This window comes from Oncorhynchus masou, chromosome 2 (assembly GCF_036934945.1).
Source record: "Oncorhynchus masou masou isolate Uvic2021 chromosome 2, UVic_Omas_1.1, whole genome shotgun sequence".
In the NCBI taxonomy this organism is placed as follows: domain Eukaryota; kingdom Metazoa; phylum Chordata; class Actinopteri; order Salmoniformes; family Salmonidae; genus Oncorhynchus; species Oncorhynchus masou.
In genome coordinates, this window is record NC_088213.1 from 27,885,884 (window position 1) to 27,912,174 (window position 26,291).

The window sequence follows — 26,291 nt, forward strand, 5'->3', positions numbered from 1 at the left end:
ATTATTCTACAATGTAGAAAATTGTAAAATTAAAGAAAATCCCTGAAATGAGTAGATGTGTCCAAACTTTTGACTGGTACTGTAAATGTGCCCAAAATTCTAAAAACCTGTTTTTGTTTCATCATTATTGTCAGATGTGTGCATGCTGGTAGCGAAGTCAAGTGCAGGAGAGCAGAGATTTGTGAACTGTCACATTCTGACCTTAGTTATTTTATTATGTCTTTGTTTTAGTATGGTCAGGGCGTGAGTTGGGTGGGTTGTCTATGTTCCTTTTCTCTATGTTTTGGGATTTATGTGTTTGGCCTGGTATGGTTCTCAATCAGAGGCAGCTGTTTATCGTTGTCTCTGATTGAGAATCATATTTAGGTACCCTGGTTTCACTTTTGAGTTGTGGGTGATTATTTTCCGTGTCAGTGTAGAGTGGTGACGAGAGGTAGAGATACCTGGAGAACTGGACTTGGGAGGAGATCCTGGACGGCAAAGGACCCTGGGCACAGGCTGGGGAATATCGCCTCCCCAAGGCAGAGCTGGAGGCAGCGAAAGCTGAGAGGCGGCGGTATGAGGAGGCAGCACGGCAGCGCGGCTGGAAGCCCAAGAGGCAGCCCAAAAATGTCTTGGGGCGGCACACAGGGAGTGTGGCTAAGTCAGGTAGGAGACCTGCGCCAACTTCCCGTGCTTACCGTAGAGAGAGAGGGACCGGGCAGGCACCGTGTTATGCCGTGAGGCGCACGGTGTCCCCGGTTCACAGGCATAGCTCGGTGCGTTACAGCGCAGCGAGCGCCTCGTATCGGCCGTGCAAGAGTGGGCATCGAGCCAGGTGCCATGAAGCCGGCTCAGAGCATCTGGTCTCCAGTGCCTCTCCTCGGGCCAGGGTACATGGCACCAGCCCTACGCATGGTGTCCCCGGTTTTCCAGCACAGCCCAGTGCGGGCTATACCACCTCGCCGCACTGGCCTGGCTACGGGGAGCATTCAGCCAGGTAGTGGTTGGGTAGGCTCGGTGCTCGAGAGCTCCAGTGCGCCTTCACGGTCCGGTCTATCCGGTGCCACCTCCACGCACCAGCCCTCCAGTGGCAGCCCCCCGCACCAGGCTGTCTCTCGTTCTCCTTCCTACAGGTGCTCCCGCCTGTCCAGTGCTGCCAGAGCCTTCCGCCTGCCCAGCGCTGCCAGAGTCGCCCGTCTGTCCTGAGCTGCCAGAGTCGCCCGTCTGTCCTGAGCTGCCAGAGTCGCCAGTCAGCCAGGAGCTGCCAGAGCCGTCAGTCAGCCAGGACCTGCCAGAATCGCCCTTCACTCCGGAGCTGCCGGAGTCTCCCGTCCGTCCGGTGCTGCCGGAATCTCCCGTCCATTCGGGATCCGTGGCTTGGGTCCCCAGTCCGAGGTCGGCGGCGAGGGTCGCCGCGTTAAAGAGGCCACGGAGGCGGGTAAAGAGGCGGAGAAAGATTATGGTGGAGTGGGGACCATGTCCTGCGCCAGAGCCGACACCGCGGACAGACACCCACCCAGACCCTCCCCTATAAGTTCAGGTTTTGCGGCCAGAGGTTTTGCGGCCATTTTATTATGTCTTTGTTTTAGTATGGTCAGGGCGTGAGTTGGATGGGTTGTCTATGTTCCTTTTTCATGTTTTGGGATTTCTGTGTTTGGCCTGGTATGGTTCTCAATCAGAGGCAGCTGTTTATCATTGTCCCTGATTGAGAACCATATTTAGGTACCCTGGTTTCACTTTTGAGTTGTGGGTGATTATTTTCCGTGTCAGTGTTGGTGCCACACGGGACTGTTTCGGTTTGATTTCTTCACTTTTATTGTTTTGTTCAGTGTTCATTACTTTAATAAAAAAACATGAACACTTACCACGCTGCGGTTGGGTCCTCACTTTCTTCCACCACAGACGATCGCTACATGAACAGGCGCACACATTATTTAGGCAAATGTGCAAAACGCGCCAAAACAGTCACAATAATTATGTTTAACAATAAAAATCTTTGTGAAAAATAACACGGAAAAAACAAGCCAGTCTGGCGTGTCAACAATACACACGTAACACAAACAATCTTACACAAAGACATGATGTGGAACAGAGGAATAAATACATGTAGATTGATTGGGGAATGAAAAACAGGTGTACAGGGAACAAGACAAAACAAATGGATACATGAAAAATGGAGCGGCGATGGCTAGAAAGCCGGTGACGCCGAACGCCGCCCGAACAAGGAGAGGAGCCAACTTCGGCGGAAGTCGTGACAAATATGGAGTACTGTGTGTAGATTGACGAGGGGAAAAAATGATTAAATCCATTATAGAATAAGCTGTGACGTAACAAAATGTGGAAAAAGTCAAGGGACCTGAATACTTTCCGAATGCACTGTAGTTTCAGCCCCTGTTATTTGCTCAACAAGCTTCCCAAACATTGATGGTATACATGCTACATGTGAAGGGCGGATGTGAGTAAGGAATCACATTTCATTTGAGATCTTATTTGAGATCTGATATTTCTGACTGGCTGTCCAAAAACAATTTCTTACATGCCAGGTTCCATTCTGTTTGTCCAGACAGTGATTATATTTGTGTCTGCCAACGACCATTTCGAAATGAATGAGAAATGAGAGATGTCAGCGGATATGTAAACAAAATGGATACTACAGAGACATCGTAATACGGAAGACCGTGGATACTACAGAGACATCGTAATACGGAGACATCGTGGATACTACGGAGACATCGTAATACGGAGACACCGTGGATACTACGGAGACATCGTAATAAGGAAGACCGTGGATACTACGGAGACATCGTAATACGGAGACACCGTGGATACTACGGAGACATCGTAATACGGAAGACCGTGGATACTACGGAGACATCGTAATACGGAGACACCGTGGATACTACAGAGACACCGTGGATACTATGGAGACATCGTAATACGGAGACACCGTGGATACTACGGAGACATCGTAATACGGAGACACCGTGGATACTACAGAGACACCGTGGATACTACAGAGACACCGTGGATACTACAGAGACACCGTGGATACTATGGAGACATCGTAATACGGAGACACCGTGGATACTACAGAGACATCGTAATACGGAAGACCGTGGATACTACGGAGACATCGTAATACGGAGACACCGTGGATACTTCTGAGACATCGTAATACGGAAGACCGTGGATACTACGGAGACATCGTGGATACTACGGAGACATCGTAATACGGAGACATCGTGGATACTACGGAGACATCGTAATATGTGGACACCGTGGATACTACGGAGACATTGTAATACGGAAGACCGTGGATACTACGGAGACATCGTAATACGGAGACACCGTGGATACTACAGAGACATCGTAATACGGAAGACCGTGGATACTACGGAGACATCGTAATACGGAGACACCGTGGATACTACAGAGACATCGTAATACGGAAGACCGTGGATACTACGGAGACATCGTAATACGGAGACACCGTGGATACTACAGAGACACCGTGGATACTACAGAGACACCATGGATACTACAGAGACACCGTGGATACTACAGAGACACCGTGGATACTTCTGAGACATAATAGCCCCCCGGCCTCTCCTCGACAGTTAGCTGTTACTCAAAAGCTACAATTATACCACTTCTTCAGTTCACACAGTTTGTAGTCCTCAATCATCTTGTACTGTTCACTAGTCAGACGCAACAAGACAACACACTTGGCTGAACAAGTTTGTAGTGAATTATTTTAATGAGACTGGATGACGAAACCAGCAGAAACGTGTTTATGTACAGACTGGACAGCAAAAATGCAGACTATCACTGATCTGATGTACGTAGTTCTGATCTGAATGTGTTGATTTTAACCCCAGTATAAACAGGTTTTACACTTTGCTTGAATGTAGGACACTCTCTGTCAGTGTAGGACACTTCCTGTTGGGTGCTTCTAAAATATCTATTTTTAATGCATCTGACATGTTTGTTATTTTGAAGAAATTCACACAGTAGTATGTCTTGGTAAAGTGATTTAAAATACATTTTTATCTTGACTTTCATTTAGTATCCATCCAATTTGGGACAGCTTTGACGCATTTTGGATCAAATGTCTTCTAAGCATATAAATAACATGGAAAGCCAATAATAGTTAAAAACAGCTCGCCTGAAAGCAGAGCAGTTGAGTTGGCAGAGGCCTCAATAGTATAGTCCTGGCAGAAGACCCCACATCACTCTCAGTGGGTAATGAGTATGTATGGCACTGAAACAACAAGTACAGCAACCCTCACTCACCCTTTCAACTTTTACTCCCTTTCTGTCTGTCCTTCAGTCTCCATCTGTCTCGTTTTTATTTCTCTCTCTCATTCTCTTTCTGTCTTTTTTACTTTCTTTCATCTCTCTACCTCCCATCTTTCTGACTGGTGCTCCTCTGATCCATGCAGTGTTTTATGGTCGTGGGCCTTGGTGCCAAAGAGATCGGAGAGGCCATTATGAGGAGTGCCTGTGTGAGCAGGAGAGATTTAGGAAGAGAGAGATATACCCAGTGAACAGCTGACAGCATGAAGGACTAGGTTTTCTTAACGTGATATGTGGTCTCTTCACACTTCAATAGAAAACACCTGGAGTGGATTAACGGGCCACAGAGAGGTGAGGACAGCATGGAGGAGACTGACAGGGGATGGGGATTCTACTACTGTGTTCTGCTGTTGTGTCAGTGTGAATTTCCTCACAGTGTTTGTCAGTTTGTGTTTGCTGAGCATATGTGTTGTGCCGAGGCCCCATATCTCTGTCTGTGTTTCCTTTGAGGCACCTGCTGAGCTGTGGTATGTGGGTCCGTCTCTCTGACAGTGTGTCAGTGTGTGGTTCCCTGAAATGTGTGTGCCTGGGTCCTAGCCCTGCCTGTCCATTAAACTTGGGCAGAGTTGGCCACTTAAAAGCTCTACTAAATGATTCAAAGCATTTACTTATAAATAAACACAGGCTGCTCCCTTCTTTCCTCTCTACTGCTGCACCCTCATAGCTCTCAGTACCTCCTCTATCAGCCTCTGTTTCACCCTCCCACTAACTCCTCCTCCTAGTCACCGGTCCTCTCTCCCTCTTACATCTATCTCCCTGGCTTTTCCCTCTCTCCTCTCCCCTCTGAACCTCAAACACTCAAGTGAGATCCCTCATTGCTCTTTGACCTCTTCCTCCCCCTTTCTCTGGTTCTCTGTAATTAAGTTGACTGTTTGTGTGTGCATTGGCCTGAGAGACGGGTACACACACAGTCCCTTAAGAACAGAGGGAGATAAATAGAATGACAGAGAGAGAAAAAGGTAGGGTGTTATGACAGCTGGCAAAACAGTTAGTAAGTCATTGATACATGCTACCCCTCTGACAGGCATCGAGGAGTATTACCTCACTCACACACACAGATAATAACAACACACACAACCAAATATGTAACTTTTTTTATCCATTAGGCTAGTGTGCACAAACACCAAGAAAACACAGCCATGTCTCCTCATATCCGTACACATCCCATGGGACAACAGAGTGGATATGGATAGCTGATAATGATGAATTAGCAATTATGACCATAATATACCAAATCTACGCCACTAAAAGGTCACATGTGGTGTAGGATGGAGTGTGGAGAGTAGCTAGCTCTGGGCCTCAGGTGACTGCTGGGCCCGTACACCAGATTACAGATTTGGCAGATACGCACGCACGCACGCACACACACACACACACACACACACACGCACACACACACGCGCACACACACACGCGCACACACACACACACACGTCTGTCTGATTCCCAGCTCACCAAGACCACACTAATTTACAGTACTGGCAAAACAAACAACAGACGATAAGCGTTGTCATCCAAGAGTGAGCAGACTACTGATGAAGGAGGGGAGCAGAGAATACAAATGTGTTTGTTTACTAGAAACCTAGGGAGAACACAGCCAGATAACAGAGGAAGTAGGACGGGAGATCAAAGGGAAGAGTGAGCTACAGGAAGGAAGGAGACGGGGAAGAGGAGGAAGAGAGGGAATGAGGACGGTAGAGAAAAGATCTCGTAGAGGAGGGTGGAGAGTCTTGATGGGGAGGAAAGAGATGGGGAAGTAGTTGATGAAGGGGATGGAAAATAAAATAAAAGAGAAGGAGAGAGAGAGAGAGGGTGGAAAAGAGGGTGTTGGAGGGTGGACATAGTCCCAGATTCTCTTTCATCTCCAAGTGTTTGAAGGCATAGAACTGAGACATTTGCGTTTGACTGACAGTCTGTGTGTGTGTGTGTGTGTCTGTGTGTGTGTCTGTGTGTGTGTGTGTGTGTGTGTGTGTGTGTGTGTGTGTGTGTGTGTGTGTGTGTGTTTTACTATACTTGTGAGTACCATAAGTCCTCACAAGAATAGTAAACAAACTAAAATTCAGAGAAATTAGAACATTTTGCCATTCCTCACTTGTAAAAAGGCTATTTTAGGCTTAGGGGTTAGGTTAAGGGTTAGGGTTCGAATTGGGGTTAGTAGCTAGGTTTAGGGTTAGGTTTCGGGGTTAAGGTTAGGGTTAGGGAAAATAAGATTTTGAATGGGAATCAATTGTTTGTCCCCAAAAAGTCCTCACAAGTATAGTAAGACATAGCTGTGCATGCGTGCATGCCCGTGTGTGTGTGTGTGTGTGTGTCTGTGTGTGTGTGTGTGTGCATGAGTGCATGTGTGTGAGAAGGGGTAGGGGGAACAGTGTGTGCATGGTGTGAGTTTGTTCTGTCAGACTGGTATTGGCAGGCTGGGTCTGTCTGTGGGAAGATCTGTCCCACCATCTGTTCCTGGCATTATGAATGTCTGTGGTTGTTTTTAAAATGCTTCCTCTACCATTACAAGTCTTACAATATGCCCCCATCTTTTCCTCTTTTGTTAAAAACTTCTTTCCATTTACTGTCCATAAATCCATCCTCCATTAATCTATCTATCCATCCATCCATTCATCTATCTATCCAGCCATCTAGTATTTCCATTACTCAAAAGGTGACAAAGGTATTGTATAGAGGAGAGTGTGATAATGCTGTGTGCAGTGTGAGTATGTTAGGTGATATAGAAATTAGGCTTGGGCGGTATACTGTATATACTGTCTACCGAGATATTTGGAAAAAAGCCACAGGATGGTATTTAAATACTGTCAAAACTATTTATTTGAAGTCTTTCAATAAATCTGAACATTTGTAGATGCTTTTTAAGTTATAATACTGTAAATCCCGGTATGACAGAAGGACAGTATGACAATATGGGTATCTGGACAAGCCTAATAGAACTGGTGAAGTTTGAAATGTGAGAAGGTGCATGTGTCTGTGGTGACCTCACTCCCCCACTGCCTCATCTCTCTCTGATGTCCATTCTGCTCCCCTGAGACACACACAGTCCTCCCCTTCCTCGTCCTCTATCCTGAGTGCCACCATGACTCACTGTTACACCTGTACTCTGTGGATTGACAGAATGTTCACACCAAAAACCACAAACCCTTGTATTATCCCTTCTTATAACCTCCTCGATCACGCTTTCTCTCATGATGAACTTATAGTAAATGCTATTATGTCTCATGTCTTCTACAAATGAGAATGAGCTCGTCAGGAACTCTAGTCCTCCTGCTAGTAGGATGCTTTAGGGAGGGTGACTTCCTCTATCTTCTCCACTCAACACTGGATCAACCTTCACTGTTGTCATGCATGTTACATGCCAATCTGCATTACCGAGCATGCATGCTATAGTAACATGCTCAATGCCTGTGTATTTGTAGGGAGGATGGTTATCTTCAACAAAGTGAGCTGCTACTGGATAGTCAGTGTTCTTACACCTGATTGAGCTGCGGTGTTCAGCTATGTGTTATTGTAATTGTCTTTTAGTTTGTCCAACGTAGGCTTTTCCACATGAACATGTTATGATATAGATTACTTCCTTTGTCATGCATGACATGATACCCATAACAGTATGTGGGTGTCTGAAGAAGGATGTTTTTGTAGTGTTATGGTCTGGTCTATAAGCGTGCTTGCAATTTTGGGGATAGATTAGTGAGATCTGACCTGCCCCCTGAGCCCACTCAGACACTCTTGACACCTATTCCAAATGAGAACTACAAAAGTGTCTCATGCGCACAGTGCAATACACAGACATTGAGCATGTTACTCTACCAAGGAGAGGAGGGAACGTGGAGATCCTACTACTACAGAGGGAGGCCTACTGGATTTCCTTTCTAAAAACATTGACCCCTAGTGGTCTGAATATTGACTTTGATCTCAGGCCCTTCTTATGAACACATCTTATTAACTCACTCTTCTTTATGAACACGTCATATAAATGAATATATTCTTTCTACAGCTTATCAGCGTACACCTATATGTTCCCCTGTTGATGATGCTTATTATGCATTATGGTTGAACCAAAGAATACACGTAACAAAAATGAAATGAAATTGGAAACAATTAAATATACATGTAAAATTAAATTAAACAATAATGTATGTTGATACTAATATGATGTATAATATCTAATTAAGTTTCCATATGATAACAATAGCCTAATATATTATATATGCTGTAAACTATTGTCTTTTAACAGTTTCACCTAATAATGACACACCCCTCACTATTGTCATTGGTTGCACTAATTGCACTGTTTGTCTACATAACCTGGTTTAAGCATTCATTAAACTACCCTGAAGAAGGCACATGGATGCCGAAAAGTTGGTGTTTATCCCAATAAATTACTGGGAGTTTATATACAGTACTGTACTAGTCAAAAGTTTGGACACACCTGCTCATTCAACAGTTTTTCTTTATTTTTTTATATATTTATGTCACGACTTCTACCGAAGTCGAAGCCTCTCCTTGTTCGGGCGGTGCTCCGCGGTCAACATCACCGGTCTTCTAGCCATCATTGATCCATTTTTCATTTTCCATTGGTGGTCTTGTCTTCCTACACACCTGGTTTCAATCCCATTCATTACCTGTTGTGTATTTAACCCTCTGTTTCCCTTCATGTCTTTGTCAGAGATTGTTTCTTATTCAGTGTTGTGTTGTTTTTGTATTGGTGTGCGACGGGTCCTCGTACCCACTTTTTTTATTGTTACATTTAGTGTTTGGAGTATGTTTTGTTTATTTGTTATTAAATACTCCTTTACACTCAGTTTGATTCTCCTGTGCCTGATCCATTTATCCCTGCCTAAGGGGTACGACGGAGATACAGCCGGCTGGCAGGGTTTTTCTCCTCAAACTAAGCTTGTATCTGGCCACAGTCCGCCCAGCTCCATCGGACCATGAGAAGAGTTACACCCTCGTCTCGTGCCTCACCGGGAAAGCCCTGGAGTGGGCCAGCGCTGTGTGTGGAGAAGAGGAAGTGTTGGACCATTTTGAGGAGTTCACCTGCCATTTCAGGACAGTATTCGACCACCCACCTGAAGGCAGAGCGGCGGGTGAGCGCCTCTACCATCTGAGGCAGGAGACAAGGAGTGCTCTGGAGTTTAGGACCCTGGCTGCCGGCGCTGGATGGAGCAACAGGGCCCTGATCGACCATTACCGCTGTAGTCTACGCGAGGACGTCCGTCGGGAGCTGGCCTGTAGAGGCATGTCCATCAGGCTGGACAACATGGTGGCTACTCGTGGACGTCTAGATCGGGGTCTGGTTGTTCCATCCTCCCGCACCCTCTCTCCTGTACCCATGGCATATGCCTTTCCCCGTTCACGCCTTAGATAGTCGACCATTAGGGTCAGGGTTGATCAGGGAGGCCACCGCTCCTTTGTGTATGGTAAAGCAGGGGGGTCACAGGGAAAAGATCAGTCTTTTCCTTATTGATTCTCCTGCATATTCTGGGGTGCTGGACCTACCCTGGTTAGCTTGTCATAACCCCACTGTTTCTTGGCCACAGAGGGCTCTCACGGGGAGGTCGCGAGAGTGCTCAGGTAGGTGTTAATGGGTTTCCGTTGGTGCTACTATGGTGGAAAGTCCAGACCAGGTCTCCACCGTGCGCATTCCCCCAGAATACGCCGATTTGGCTCTCGCCTTCTGTAAAAAGAAGGTGACTCAATTACCACCCCATCGACGGGGGGATTGTGCGCTAGATCTCCTGGTAGACACTGCATTTCCCAGGAGTCACGTATATCCCCTATCGCAAGCAGAGACGGTGGCTATGGAGACATATGTCTCTGAATCCCTGTGTCAGGGGTACATTCAGCCCTCCATTTCCCCTGTCTCCTCGAAGTTTCTTTTTTTGTGAAGAAGGATGGCGGTTTGCGCCCGTGCATTGATTATCGAGGTCTCAAAATCACTGTGAGATATAGTTACCCGCTACCTCTTATCACTGCAGCGATTGAGTCAATGCACGGGGCGTACTTCTTCACTAAACTGGATCTCAGGAGTGCGTACAATCTGGTGCTTATTTGGAAAGGAGATGAGTGGAAGACGGCATTTAGCACCACCTCAGGTCATTATGAGTACCTCGTCATGCTGTATGGGTTGATGAATGCTCCATCAGTCTTCCAATCATTTATAGACAAGATTTTCAGAGACCTGCACGGGCAGGGTGTAGTCGTGTATATCGATGATATCCTGATATACTCCCATACACGAGCCAAGCATGTGTCCCTGGTGCGCAAAGTGCTTGGTTCCCTGTTGGAGCATGTTCTATATGTCAAGGCTGAGAAATGCTTGTTCTTCCAACAATCCGTCTCCTTCCTAGGGCATCAGATTTCCACGTCAAGAGAGGAGATGGAGAGCGACCGCATTGCAGCCGTGCGTAATTGGCCGACTCCCACCACGGTAAAGGAGGTGTAGCGATTCTTAGGGTTTGCCAACTACTACCGGAGGTTTATCCCATTACCTCACTGCTAAAGGGGGGCCCGGTGCACTTGCAGTGGTTGGCTGAGGCGAACAGGGCTTTTAGGCACCTGAAGGCTCTGTTTACCTCGGTTCCGGTGTTGACTCATCCGGATCCCTTTTTGCCATTCATAGTGGAGGTGGACGCATCCGAAGCTGGGATAGGAGCAGTGCTCTCTCAGCTTTCGGGTACGCCACTGAAGCTCCGCCCCTGTGCCTTCTTTTCGAAGAAGCTCAGCCCGGCGGAGCAAAACTATGATTTGGGGAACCAGTTGTCGTAAAAGCCTGGAAGTCGTGGAGACATTGGCTTGAGGGTGCTAAACACCCCTTTCTCATCTGGACTGACCATCGCAATCTGGAGTACATCCGGGAGGCGAGGAGACTGAATCCTCGTCAGGCAAGGTGGGCCATGTTTTTCACTTGTTTTGTGTTTACCTTCTCCTACAGACCAGGCTCCCAGAACGTTAGGGCAGACGCATTGTCCCGGCTGTATGACACAGAGGAGCAGTCCATGGAACCCACTCCCATACTCCCAGCTTATTGTTTGGTGGCGCTGGTAGTGTGGGAGCTGGACGTGGACATTGAGCGGGCGTCACGTGCAGAGCCCTCTCCCCCTCAGTGTCCAGCTGGGCGTCTGTACGTTCCGTCTGCTGTCCGCGACCGACTGATCTATTGGACCCACACGTCACCCTCCTCTGGTCATCCGGGGATAGGTCGGATGGTGTGCTGTCTTGATGGGAGGTACTGGTGGCCCACTTTAGCTAAGGACATGAGGATTTATGTTTCCTCCTGCTCAGTATGCGCCCAATGCAAGGCTCCTAGACAACCCTTGCCCGTTCCACAACAGCTGTGGTCGCACCTGTCGGTGGATTTTTTTAACTGATCTTCCACCTTCACAGGGTAACACCATGATCCTGGTCGTTGTGGATCGTTTCTCTACGTTCTGTCATCTCCTCCCTTTGCCCGGTCTCCCTACAGCCTTACAAACTGCGGAGGCCCTGTTTACACACATTTTCTGGCATTATGGGTTGCGTGAGGATATAGTGTCTGATCAGGGTCCCCAGTTCACATCAAGGGTCTGGAAGGCGTTCATGGAACGTCTGGGGTCTCGGTCAGCCTTACCTCAGGTTTTCACCCCGAGAGTAATGGGCAGGTGGAGAGAGTTAACCAGGATGTGGGTAGGTTTCTGCAGTCTTATTGCCAGGACTAGCCGGAGGAGTGGGCGAAGTTCGTGCCCTGGGCAGAGAGGGCCCAGAACTCGCTACGCCACTCCTCCACTAACCTTACTCCCTTTCAATGTGTATTAGGGTATCAGCCGGTTCTGGCTCCTTGGCATCAGAGTCAGACCAAGGCTCCTGCGGTGGACAATTGGTTCCAGCGCGCGGAGGAAACCTGGGAGGCCGCCCACGACCACCTTCAGTGCATCATACTGCGCCAGAAAGTTGGCACAGACCGTCACCGCAGTGAGGCCCCGGTGTTCGGACCAGGGGACAGGGTCTGGCTCTCGAACCAAAACCTGCCCTCCGCCTGCTCTGCCGGAAGCTGGGTCCGCGGTTTGTGAGGCCGTTTCAAGTCCTGAGGAGAGTGAACGAGGTATGTTACAGGTTACAGCTACCCACTAATCGCTATATTAACCCCTCGTTCCATATGTCTCTCCTCAGGCCGGTGGTGGCTGGCCTGCTCCAGAAGGCTGAAGTGCAGGATGTTCCTCCACCCCCTCTGGACATCGAGGGGGTCCCGGCGTACTACGTTCGATCCATCTTGGAATCGAGACGTCGGGCGAGGGGCCTTCAGTACCTCGTGGACTGGGAGGGGTAAGGTCTGGAGGAGAGATGCTGGGTTCCGGTGGAGGACTTATTAGATTCCTTCCATGCTGCGAGAATTCCACCGTCTCCATCCGGATCGCCATGCACCTCGCCCTCTGGGTCATCCCCAAGGCCTGTGTAGACGCGCTGGTGGAGCCGTCAGTGTTTGGAGTATGTTTAGTTTATTTGTTATTAAATACTCCATTACACTCAGTTCGATTCTCCTGCGCCTGACTTCCCTGTACACATGACTCAGACAATTTATTACATTGTAGAATAATAGCAAAGACATCAAAACTAAGAAATAACACATATGGCATCATGTTGTAACAAAAAAAGTGTTAAACAAATGTATATTCTGGACACTAACATTGCTTGTCTGATATTTCTTAATTATATATTTAAAAACTTTGGGGATTATGTGTTTATTATTGTATTGCTAGATATAACTGCTGCACCTGCGATAACAACTTCAAATGTGTGTACGCAACCAATACATTTTGATTTGATCTGATACAGTAAAATACACCTAAATGCAGTCCATTATCAACATCCAAAACAAACGGAGCTAAGAACTTTGAGAAATAGAAAACAATGCATCACCCCTCCCGTTTCCCTCCCTCATTCCCTTCCTCTCTCTCTATTTTACTGTCCATGTAGAGCCTCTGGGAACCAACACGCCTTCAATGAGCTCACTGATTAAAAGGCATACATTCTCTCTCTCTCTCTCTCTCTCTCTCTCTCTCTCTCTCTTTTCTGCCTCTTTAAAAGCACTCTCTTCTGGGAGGCATAGCCTAGATGTTCTCACAAAGTGCAAACCCCCTCTCTCTGTCTCTATCTCCAATTCTCATTTTTCATCTTTCTCCATAAACCTTTTTGTCCACTTATATCATTCTCAACAAACACTTGCTGCTGAGAGAGTTTCTCGCCTGCGCCTCACCAGATTCCATCATTATCTCTTCTCTTCCTGGTGTCTGCCTGAATGTATGCATCTACTTGTGAATAATCATGAGACAAAAAGACAGAGAGGCAGTGGTGGCAAGGGGAAGAGACTTGAGTCGTGCACATGAGACACCACCATCTCTAGTGAACCAGAGAGTGTTCTGTATCAGTAGAGAGAAACTGGTGTGTAACCTTACGCCCATCTTAATGCACCCGCTTACACACACACACGCACAAACACACACACACACACACCTCTCTCCTTCCCTCCTGATTCCCTTCAATCCAAGTCAGGCTCCGTCTTGGTTAATCAATGTGACGGTTTATTGAGACGGTGGGGGACAATGTCTGACCCAGGCAAAACACCCATTCCATGCCCTGCTTCTCATCCATGCTTTTCTCACTTTCTGTCTCTCTCAAATCATTTGCCCTACTATCACAAGTCTCACTTTCTTTATCTATGTACCAATCTGATTTCCCCTCTTTGCCTTTTGTGTAAAAACAAACAGAACCACATCTTCTCCAATCCTGCCTTCCAGTCTCTGTACTTCATGAGTCTGTATGATAGTGAGAGGAACTGATCTCTGTGCCTTCCCCCATTACACACCAGAGTTATACCACCACTGGATAAAAATACATTCATTTCAGATGGCTATTATTGCCAGCACCTGACTAATAGCTGCTTTTTCCTCCCTCCCTCCCTCCCTCCCTCCCTCCCTCCCTCCCTCCCTCCATCTCTCTCTCTCTCTCCTCTCCCTCTTTCTGGCTCCTCCTCCCTCTCCTCATATAAAACACTGATAAGCCAGATGATTGGAGCTCATTATTTCTCCTTCTAAGGAATGTAATATTAACAAGACATTTGACAATGGATCTGGATACTGGTATTAATAGGCAATTACCTCAGACGTTTACAAACTGCCGGGATGGAAAAAGGTCCTCAGCATGACTGACCAATGTGTGCATCCATCTCCCCATTTGTCCCCTCCCTCCCTATTGTCTCCCTCCCTCCCTCCCTCCATGCTTACTGTATCCCTCCCTCCATGCCTTCTGTCTCCCTCCCTCCATACCTACTGTCTCCCTCCCTCCATACCTACTGTCTCCCTCCCTCCATACCTACTGTCTCCCTCCCTCCATACCTACTGTCTCCCTCCCTCCATACCTACTGTCTCCCTCCCTCACTGTCTCTTCTCTGCGTTTGGCCTTGACAGAGTCATGGTGGCACAATCTCCCAGCACATCTCCTATCCACAGAACGGATGATAGAACTAGAGCGATGCCATGGCAAACTCCCAGATCACTAAAGACACAGTAGAGTGAAACCATTTCACTGTCCTCCACTATCAACGATCCAGCCCACATGAGACAAGGCGCACTAGACAGACATTACAGACACCCTGCAGCCAAGCTATCACAGATTCCATCCACACTAGAACACATCAGGTAAAGGCCATAAAAAGGGCATGGAGTGTATCTGCAGTACAGGCGGTTATGTGAGTAGTCCATGTCCAAAAACACAGACTTTGTGAACGTAGCTAGATCTAAGCTGATAATTCATGTATTGTATATGCATAATGACCACAATGCTTTGAGAGGAGTGGCAGTTTGTTTTCCAGTGAAGAAGTATTACCCTGATCTAACTTAGCTAACATGGGAGACCTGAACACGTTAGATAAACGTCCTGACATCTAACACAATACCTCTGACCTTCTTCCAGTGTTTGGATTATTGCTCTGCTATGACAGAGCCACCCTGCAGGAATACTAATAAACAGGATGGATAAAGGTGGTAAACCCTCCAATTACATAACAATTGACATATACCATTAATATGACATTTAGCATAGCATTATTAATGGTATGTTTGGATTTTGGCCGCCAGCAGGCTCAAGATTCTGAAATCACTGAAAAACCTTTGACAGATAAAATCTATACCTTTTTCCCTTGGCTTTGTGACCTCTATAAATAGTGGTAGGAATTTCATCACAAAATATTTATCACCATGTTGAGCTTCCACCTATCCCCACTGATCAAAACCTACAGCCCCCTGAAACTGCTTTTCCACAGAAAGGCCATTGGTTGTGGCGGTTGAAGAATTCCCTACTAAATGTAGTCATTGCTGTTGTCTGATAAGTGAGTTAGGGTTTAGATGTGGTCTAATCTTTACCTAGGGCTGAGATTAACCAGAGTCAATAGCGCCAGTGTGTGCCGATGTCAGATCACCTGCCACTGCAGGGATCCCCCCACAGCACAGCACAGGCTGCCTGTCAGGGAACCATTCCTGATGGGAAATAGATTCCCTGCTGGGAGATGGATTGGTGGAAACCATTCCAGAGTGGAATTAAGACATGCTGGACATTCTGGATTCCACAGCCTTGTAGTCCTCTGTAAAGGCCAACATTTTGGATGTGATTTACATCACAGTATGTGATTTACTGATAATGGAGGGACAGACATCTGTATTGGAAAGGATTGCTGTGATATAAACACACCATCATCTGACTGTCATATTGGCCACCCAGTGTGGGATGCAATTTGGCAGAATTGTGCTAATATTAATAATAATAATATATTATGATACATTTATAGGCAAACAATAATTATGCCAATAACCATTGATGAAACCTGCCAGTAAAACACTTGTCTAATAAAAACCTTTCACACCACCCGAGACAGGGAAAGGGAGACAGAGCATTCCCTGACTATGTGTATTTTCACACATCCACTGGAGTGCCAGTGGCCTTGTGAGGAGAGAAAAATCTGCCTACACTTATCACTGTAATAAAATAGTGATAGCCCAAATCTGCAAGGGGCACAAAGTATTTCAAACACCTGACAAAGCTTTTCCTGCAATCTAGAGTCTTAAGCATTGTGCCTAATTAAATATGAAAAAATATGTATATTTTTCTGCACAGGTCATTTAGCATACCTCTTTACCTGTTCAATTGTCATTTTAATGAGGGTGTCATTTTGACTGTTGTAAATCACACATCTCAATATACTGCACTAACATGCCTAGGACATAAAAATTACAACACAGTACAGGGGATACAGGCACATATCATGGTAACATAATTCATACTGTAACGACATTCTTCGTTTGTTGAATGAGAGTCGGACCGAAATGCAGCGTGTTGGTTACTCATGTTTTTTAATGAATGAATCGCGGTACATGAAATAACTGATATAAATAAATAACAACAAAACGGAACGTGAAACCTAATTACAGCCTATCTGGTGAAACTACACAGAGACAGGAACAATCACCCACGAAATACACAGTGAAACCCAGGCTACCTAAATACGGTTCCCCATCAGAGACAACAAGAATCACCTGACTGATTGAGAACCGCCTCAGGCAGCCAAACCTAAACTAAACACACCCCTAATCAACCACAATCCCAATGCCTACAAAAAAAAACAATACGACAACACAATAACATAAACCCATGTCACACCCTGGCCTGACCAACTAATTAACTAAAAACACAAGATACTAAGATCAAGGCGTGACAGAACCCCCCCCCCCCTAAGGTGCGGACTCCCGGACGCACCTCAAAACCATAGGGAGGGTCCGGGTGGGCGTCTGTCCATGGTGGCGGTTCCGGCTCGGGACGTAGACCCCACTCCATTAATGTCATAGTTCCTCCCCTACGCGTCCTGGGATAATCCACCCTCGCCGCCGACCATGGCCTAGTAGTCCTCACCCAGAACCCCACTGGACTGAGGGGTAGCTCGAGACAGAGGGGCAGCTCGGGACAGAAGGGCAGCTCAAGACAGAGGGGCAGCTTGGGACAGAGGGGCAGCTCGGGACAGAGGGGCAGCTCGGGACAGAGGGGCAGCTTGGAACAGAGGAAGCCCAGCACTGAGAGGAAGCCCAGCACTGAAAGGAAGCCCAGCACTGAGAGGAAGCCCAGCACTGAAAGGAAGCCCAGCACTGAAAGGAAGCCCAGCACTGAAAGGAAGCCCAGCCAGGCAGTTGAATCCGGCAGATCCTGGCTGGCTGGCAGTTCTGGCAGATCCTGGCTGACTGGCGGATCTGGAAGAGTCTGGTTGTCTGGCGGATCTGGAAGAGTCTGGTCGACTGGCAGATCTGGAAGAGTCTGGCTGACTGGCAGATCTGGAAGAGTCTGGCTGACTGGCAGATCTGGAAGAGTCTGGCTGACTGGCAGATCTGGAAGAGTCTGGCTGACTGGCAGATCCTGGCAGACTGATGGCTCTGGCTACTTCATGCTGACTGACGGCTCTGGCTGCTCCATGCTGACTGACGTCTCTGGCTGCTCCATGCTGACTGACGGCTCTGGCTGCTCCATGCTGACTGGCGGCTCTGGCTGCTCCATGCTGACTGGCGGCTCTGGCTGCTCCATGCAGATTGACAGCTCTGTCGGCTTCTTGCAGACTGACAGCTCAGACTGTTCCATGCAGACTAACAGCTTTGGCAACTCCTTGCCGACTGGCAGCTCCTTGCAGACTGGCAGCTCCTTGCAGACTGGCAGCTCCTTGCAGACTGGCAGCTCCATGCAGACTGGCAGCTCCATGCAGACTGGCAGCTCCTTGCAGACTGGCAGCTCCTTGCAGACTGGCAGCTCCATGCAGACTGGCAGCTCCATGCAGACTGGCAGCTCTGGCTGCTCCAAGCAGACTGACAGCTCTGGCTGCTCCATGCAGACTGGCAGCTCTGGCTGCTCCATGCAGACTGGCAGCTCTGGCTGCTCCATGCAGACTGGCAGCTCCATGCAGACTGGCAGCTCCATGCAGACTGACAGCTCTAGCTGCTCCATGCAGACTGGCAGCTCTAGCTGCTCCATGCAGACTGACAGCTCTAGCTGCTCCATGCAGACTGACAGCTCTGGCTGCTCCATGCAGACTGGCAGCTCTGGCTGCTGCATTCAGACTGGCAGCTCTGGCTGCTCCATGCAGACTGGCAGCTCAAGCTGCTCCAAACAGGCAGGAGGCTCCGGCAGCGCTGTAGAGGAGGAAGGCTCTAGAAGCGCTGAACAGGTGGGAGATTCCAACAGCGCAGGAGAGGAGAAAGGCTCCGACAGCGCAGGAGAGGCGAGGCGCACTGTGGGCCTGATGCGTGGTGCTGGCACTGGTGGTATTGGGTCGAGGACACGCACAGGAAGCCTGGTGCGGGGAGCTGCTACCGGAGGGCTGGGGTGTGGAGGAGGTACTGGATAGACCGGACCGTGCAGGCGCACTGGAGCTCTTGAGCACCGAGCCTGCCTAATCTTACCCGGTTGAATACTCTCGGTCGCCCTGCCAGTGCGGCGAGGTGGAATAGCCCGCACTGGGCTATGTAGGCGAAACGGAGACACCGAGCGCAAGGCTGGTGCCATGTAAGCCGGCCCAAGGAGACGCACTGGGGACCAGATGCGTAGAGCCAGCTTCATGGCATTTGGCTTGACGCTCAATCTAGCCCGGCCGATACGCGGAGCTGAAATATACCGCACCAGGCTATGCACCCGCACTGGGGACACCGTGCGCACCACTGCATAACACGGTGCCTGCCCGGTCTCTCTAGCCCCCCGGTAAGCACAGGGAGTTTGCGCAGGTCTCCTACCTGGCGTAGCCATACTCCCTGAAAGCCCCCCCCCCCCCCAAGAAATTTTTGGGGCTGATTCCCGGACTTCCATCCACGTCGCCGTGCTGCCTCCTCATACCAGCGCCTCTCCGCTTTAGCCACCTCTAATTCCTCCTTGGGGCAGCGATATTCATCAGGCTGAGCCCAGGGTCCTTTTCCGTCCAGTTCTTCCTCCCATATCCAATTCTCCAAGTGGTGCAGCCTCTCCCACTGAAGCTGCTTCTGTTGCCTCTCCTGTGGCTCCTGCCTGTTAACACGCTGCTCGGTCCGTGTGTGGTGGGTGATTCTGTAACGACGTTCTTCGTTTGTTGAATGAGAGTCGGACCGAAATGCAGTGTGTTGGTTACTCATGTTTTTTAATGAATGAATCGCGGTACATGAAATAACTGATATAAATAAATAACAACAAAACGGAACGTGAAACCTAATTACAGCCTATCTGGTGAAACTACACAGAGACAGGAACAATCACCCACGAAATACACAGTGAAACCCAGGCTACCTAAATACGGTTCCCCATCAGAGACAACAAGAATCACCTGACTGATTGAGAACTGCCTCAGGCAGCCAAACCTAAACTAAACACACCCCTAATCAACCACAATCCCAATGCCTACAAAAAAAACAATACGACAACACAATAACATAAACCCATGTCACACCCTGGCCTGACCAACTAATTAACTAAAAACACAAAATACTAAGATCAAGGCGTGACACATACACTAATATCATGACTACATTTAAACCAAGTATTTTCTTTAGCATATCTAAGCATACATCCTGACTGGTGGTTCTATAAAAAAAAGTGATATGTGACTTGTTTCAGGAAACTAGGCGAATGTTGGAAGTCACGACTTCACAGGAGAGTCATTTGAACATTATTTTTTTTAATCAAAATGTGTTTTTTGGCAGAAATGCCTTCTGGAACATTTGAACTTTCATGTGCCTTAATAACAAACTTATATGCCATCTGTAAATGTGAATAAAGTTGTTAAACCTGTTAAGGCTCGGGACAATACTGCCCCCTTTGGATGAATTGCGTGCCCATAGTAAACTGAAAACAAAATCTGCCCAAAATTGCTAATATATGCATATAATAATTATTATTGGATAGAAAACACCCTAAAGCTTCTAAAACCGTTTGAATTATGTCTGTAAGTATAGCAGAACTCACAGGGCAGCCAATCTCCCAAACTAGTTTTGGAAACATGAAAGTTGGGCCAACTTTGACATCATCGCCCCCACCCTTCCCAACCAGCTATGGATCTGGAAACACTTTCTATGTCTTCCACTAGATGTCCTCATTCAGTAGAGCATTTAATTGTGCAAATACCGCGAGCTTTGACCCTTTGGGAGGCAAAAGAGTGGGTGTCGCGAGAAAATACATGCGCGTTAGGGCGCAAATTGTACACAGTCATTCCTCTGTTCCAGATTGTCTGAGAAGAATTGCTTTTGTCCGGTTGAATCGCCAATTGTTTTGTACGTTTATAACATCCTAAAGCTTGATTCTGCACTTAGTTTGACCAGTTTAGTCGACATATAATATGTAATTTTGAAGTTTTGATGCGCAACTGTTCGGGACCAGAAGTCATTTTGGATGCATTTCAGCTGAAAGTGTTAAGAGAAGCTAATACAAAGACACACGACTTGAAACAAAACAATGTATTGGGTAAGTATGACTCCTTCCACTACATTCTGATCGAAGACCATCAAAGGTTAGGGAATATTTATGTTGTAATTTTGTATTTCTGTTGACTCCAACATAGCGGAGAAATATTGCTTACATCTGAGCGCCGCCTCAGATTATTGCATAGTGAGCGATTTCTGTAACGTTAAAAATAAAGGTGACAAAGCGGTTGCATTAAGAAGCAGTGTATCTTTCTAACTATATGTAGAACATGTATATTTAGTCAAAGTTTATGATGTGTATTTCTGTTATCTGGCGGAGCTATCTATAATTTCTCCGGACATTTTTGAGGATTTTCTGAACATGGCGTCAATGTAAACGGAGATTTATGGATATAAATTGCATATTATTGAAAAAAACATAAATGTACTGTGTAACATGTCCTATTACTGTCATCTGATGAAGATTTTCAAAAGGTTAGTGAATTATTTTTCTTTTAATCCTGCGTTTGTGATTGCATCTTTTGATGGCTGTATATCATCTGTGTCTTTGTGGTGGTTTGACATAAATATGTGCTATGTTTTCGCCGTAAAACATTTTAGAAATCTGACTCGCTGGGTAGATGAACAAGGTGTTTATATTTCATTTGAGCTATTGGACTTGTTAATGTGTGGAGGTTAAATATTTCTAAGAATATTTTTGCATTCTGTGCGCCACCTTTTGAGTTGAGCGGGGGGGGGGTGCCCTTGGGGAACCTGTACCGTTAACACGTTAAATTACGAGCCAAGTTGGTTTAGCCACAGAAGAAGACAGGAACCTTCCCACTAGCCATGATTGGCTGAGATAATGAGTGGGTTGAACATGCAGAGAGATGAGTTTCAGATTGGTCTGTGTTGTAGCATCTAATGTCTATAAAATGAGCTGCTCGTTATGCTTAGATAATGCTTAGCAATGGAGAACAAATGCTCCCCTGAATTTAAAGGTCAGTGGGAAAAGGTTGTGATGGGCTACTTTCTGGAGGATGATCGTGCCATGCTGATTCTCTCTGACTCTGAAAATGAATCAGATGATTAGGAAATGCCTGATTTAGGTAAAAACATGTTCTTTGAAGAAGACATTGTAGAGTCTTCTGATGACAGTGATGGGGAATAAACAGAGATCAACAGTGTTGTTGTCACGGAAGAAGTTGACCAAGTTTTGAAATCAGTGGAATGTCTGGTAGAGATTAATAGAATTTTGCCATTTGATTGCAAATGCAGAGGGAGTTGAAAAGAGAACACCTGTCTCCGGATTATATCTTCAAACTAAGGGCAACCATGGCATTCGTGACAGAGAGGGAGAAAGATCTGATGATTCTTATGGCATTGCACACAGTCAGTGTGAACCAGAGTGACCTGACACAAAGAAGAGCTCTCCAGTAGGTTCCAAAACATTCAAAGGGAATTTTCTCAAAAGTGAGGTTATAAGTTTATCAACTTCCAAAGCAGAATTACTGTCCCATTGTGCCTCAAATGTAGTGTATGATATACCATTTTGTAGCTCTGTGCTTTTATCCAATGTAAAAAACACAATTTCAAATTTTGCTACATAAGCCCCGAATCAAGGCGGTCGGTCACATATGCTTCTCTACATCTCTGCTAAAATCTGGGTAAAAGATTGAAAGGAATGTGAGTTTTATTCAGTACATTTAGTAATTGCTTGCTTTTCTAAAGTCTAGAAACCTTGCCAGCAGGCTTTCCAGCTAAGATAGTCAGACAAGCTACTTTAACTTAATTGATAGCCTGAAATGGCTTGGTAGATAGTTTTGATGTTGGGAGATTCGAAACCTATCTAGCTGGCTAGTTAAAGCCAACGTCATAAAATTGCTAGGTGGCTAGTATTACAGAGAAACAACAAAACATTTTAGTTGTATTTATTCATTAAGAAGAAATCAAAAGGCTACATAGCTTGATTAAATTCCTTTACCAACATACCTCCTGTGAGTCCTGCCCATCACCCGCAGGTAAAATAATGTTTACATTTCTTTCATTACTCATCTCATATGTACAGTGGGGCAAAAAAAGTATTTAGTCAGGCACCAGTTGTGCAAGTTCTCCCACTTAAAAATATGAGAGAGGCCTGTAATTTTCATCATAGGTACACTTCAACTCTGACAGACAAAACGAGGAAAAAAATCCAGAAAATCACATTGTAGGATTTTTAATGAATTTATTTGCAAATTATGGTGGAAAATAAGTATTTGGTCAATAACAAAAGTTTGTCTCAATACTTTGTTATATACCCTTTGTTGGCAATGACAGAGGTCAAACGTTTTCTGTAAGTCTTCACAAGGTTTTCACACACTGTTGCTGGTATTTTGGCCCATTCCTCCATGCAGATCTCCTCCAGAGCAGTGATGTTTTGGGGCTGTTGCTGGGCAACACGGACTTTCTACTCCCTCCAAAGATTTTCTATGGGGTTGAGTTCTGGAGACTGGCTAGGCCCCTCCAGGACCTTGAAATGCTTCTTACGAAGTCACTCCTTCGGTGCCCGGGCGGTGTGTTTGGGATCATTGTCATGCTGAAAGACCCAGCCACGTTTCATCTTCAATGCCCTTGCTGATGGAAGGAGGTTTTCACTCAAAATCTCACGATACATGGCCCCATTCATTCTTTCCTTTACACGGATCAGTCGTTCTGGTCCCTTTACAGAAAAACAGCCCCAAAGCATGATGTTTCCACCTCCATGCTTCACAGTAGGTATGGTGTTCTTTGGATGCAACTCAGCATTCTTTGTCCTCCAAACATGACGAGTTGTGTTTTTACCAAAAAGTGCTATTTTGGTTTAATCGGACCATATGACATTCTCCCAATCTTCTTCTGCATCATCCAAATGCTCTCTAGGACACTTTAGACGGGCCTGGACATGTATTGGCTTAAGCAGGGGGACATGTCTGGCACTGCAGGATTTGAGTCCCTGGCGGCGTAGTGTGTTACTGATGGTAGGCTTTGCTACTTTGGTCCCAGCTCTCTGCAGGTCATTCACTAGGTCCCCCCGTGTGGTTCTGGGATTTTTGCTCACTGTTCTTGTGATCATTTTGACCCCATGGGGTGAGATCTTGCGTGGAGCCCCAGATCGAGGGAGATTTCCTAATATGGAAGACATACTGCTTACCTACAAGCTGCTTACCTATTGCAGATTCAGTCTTCCCAGCCTGGTGCAGGTCTACAATTTTGTTTCTGGTGTCCTTTGACAGCTCTTTGGTCTTGGCCATAGTGGAGTTTGGAGTGTGACTGTTTGAGGTTGTGGACAGGTGACTTTAATACTGATAACAAGTTCAAACAGGTGCCATTAATACAGGTAACGAGTGGAGGACAGAGGAGCCTCTTAAAGAAGAAGTTACAAGTCTGTGAGAGCCAGAAATCTTGCTTGTTTGTAGGTGACCAAATACTTATTTTCCACCATAATTTGCAAATAAATTCATTATAAATCCTACAATGTGATTTTCTGGATTTTTTTTTCTCATTATGTCTGTCATAGTTGAAGTGTACCTATGATGAAAATTAATGGCACAATTGGTGGCTGACTAAATGCTATTTTGCCCCACTGTATATACTGTAATCTATAATATGTACTGCATCTTAACCTATGCCGCTCGGTCATCGCTCATCCATATATTCTTATTCCATTATCAAGTCAGTGTGCCCCCTCCGCAAAATCCCACTCTGTCGGCTCTGTGCCAGCCGGGAGAAACCGGGAGACCCATGGGGCGGCGCACAATTGGCCCAGCGTCGTTTGGGTTAGGGGAGGGTTTGGCCGGCAGGGATGTCCCTGTCCCATTGTGCTCTAGCGACTCCTGTTGCGGGCCGGGCGCAATGCACACTGACACGGTCGCCTGGTGTATGGTGTTTCCTCCAACACCTTGGTGCGGCTGGCTTCCGGGTTAATCGGGCATTGTGTCAAGAAGCAGCGCGGCTTGGCTGGTTTGTGTTTTGGAGGATGCTGCCCTGGTCAACTGTAAGTGCTGTTATTGTGAAAGTCTAGGAGCAACAACGGCTCAGCCCCGAAGTGGTAGGCCACACAAGCTCACAGAACAGGACCACCGAGTGCTGAGGCGCGTAGCGCATAAAAATCATCAGTCCTTGGTTACAACACTCACTACCAAGGTCCAAACTGCCTCTGGAAGCAACGTCAGCACAAGGCTGTTCATCGGGAGCTTCATAAAATGGGTTTCCATGGCCGAGCAGCCACACACTAAGATGCGCAATGCCAAGCTTTGCCTGGAGTGGTTTAAAGCTCTCCGACATTGGACTCTGGAGCAGTGGAAATGTGTTCACTGAAGTGATGAATCACACTTCACCATCTAGCACTCTGAAGGACAAATCTGGGTTTGGTGGATGCCAGGAGAATACTACCTGCCCCAATGCATAGTGCCAACTGTAACGTTAGGTGGAGGAGGAATAATGGTCTGTGGATGTTTTTCATGGCTCGGGCTAGGCAGCTTAGTTCCCGTGAAGGGAAATCTTAATGCTACAGCATACAATGACATACTAGACGATTCTATGCTTCCAGCTTTGTGGCAACAGTTTGGGGAAGGACCTTTCCTGTTTCAGCATGACAATGCCCCCATGCACAAAGCAAGGTACATACAGAAATGGTTTGTCAAGATCAGTGTGGAAGAACTTGACTGGCCTGCACAGAGCCCTGACCTCAAGACCATCGAACACCTTTGGGATGAATTGGAACGCAGACTGCAAGCCAGGCCTAATTGCCCAACATCAGTGCCGGCCTCACTAATGGTTTTGTGGCTGAATGGAAGCAAGTCCCTGCAGCAATGTTCCAACATCTAGTGGAAAGCCTTCCAGAAGAATGAAGGCTGTCATGGCAGCAAATCCAGATTAATGCCCATGACTTTGGAATGAGATGTTCAATGAGCAGGTGTCCACATACTTTTGACATACAGCACATGGCTGTAGGAACTACAGTAAATAAGCCTGTAATTCTAGAGTGGATGATGGAAAATGAACAAATCTCACATTTTCTGTGTTCATGAAAGTTTGCAATTTGCTTTTGCTCTATTATGTGGATAGATTTAGGTCATTTTATAGAGTACAGTGTTCAGAAACACACTTGTTCCAGACACCATCCTCTCTGCAAATGACCCTCAATATATAGGCCTATTTTTCAAGTGATCTGTCACAAAAGGGATGTGCAAAGGGACACAGTGTTTATAGAACTATGCCTTCTTATATATTCAGACTACAGCCAATAATATTTATTGGAACTGGGTGATTTATTGGAAGTGCATTTTTCACTGCCATAATGAGGCCATGAATGAATAAAGCTGTTTTCAGCTATTTCACGTTTACTGACAGTCTTCACAGAGGATCATTCAGTTCACACATTTCTCTCCCTGAGCAGCAGGTGTTTGCTGTCAAGGTGTGCAGCCTACTGCTTGCCACCAGGGGCGACACTTAGGGGCGGGAAGAGGGCCACTATTCCTCCATGTAACCTGTCACGCCCCCGAT

At 46.6% G+C, this 26,291-nt stretch overlaps 1 protein-coding gene across 1 annotated transcript in view; it reads right to left on the minus strand.

The window, feature by feature from the left end:
* Positions 1-26,291, minus strand: part of LOC135557993 (synaptotagmin-7-like) — a 139,293-nt gene that overhangs the window by 112,143 nt on the left and 859 nt on the right. The gene's annotated exons all lie outside the window — the stretch shown is intronic.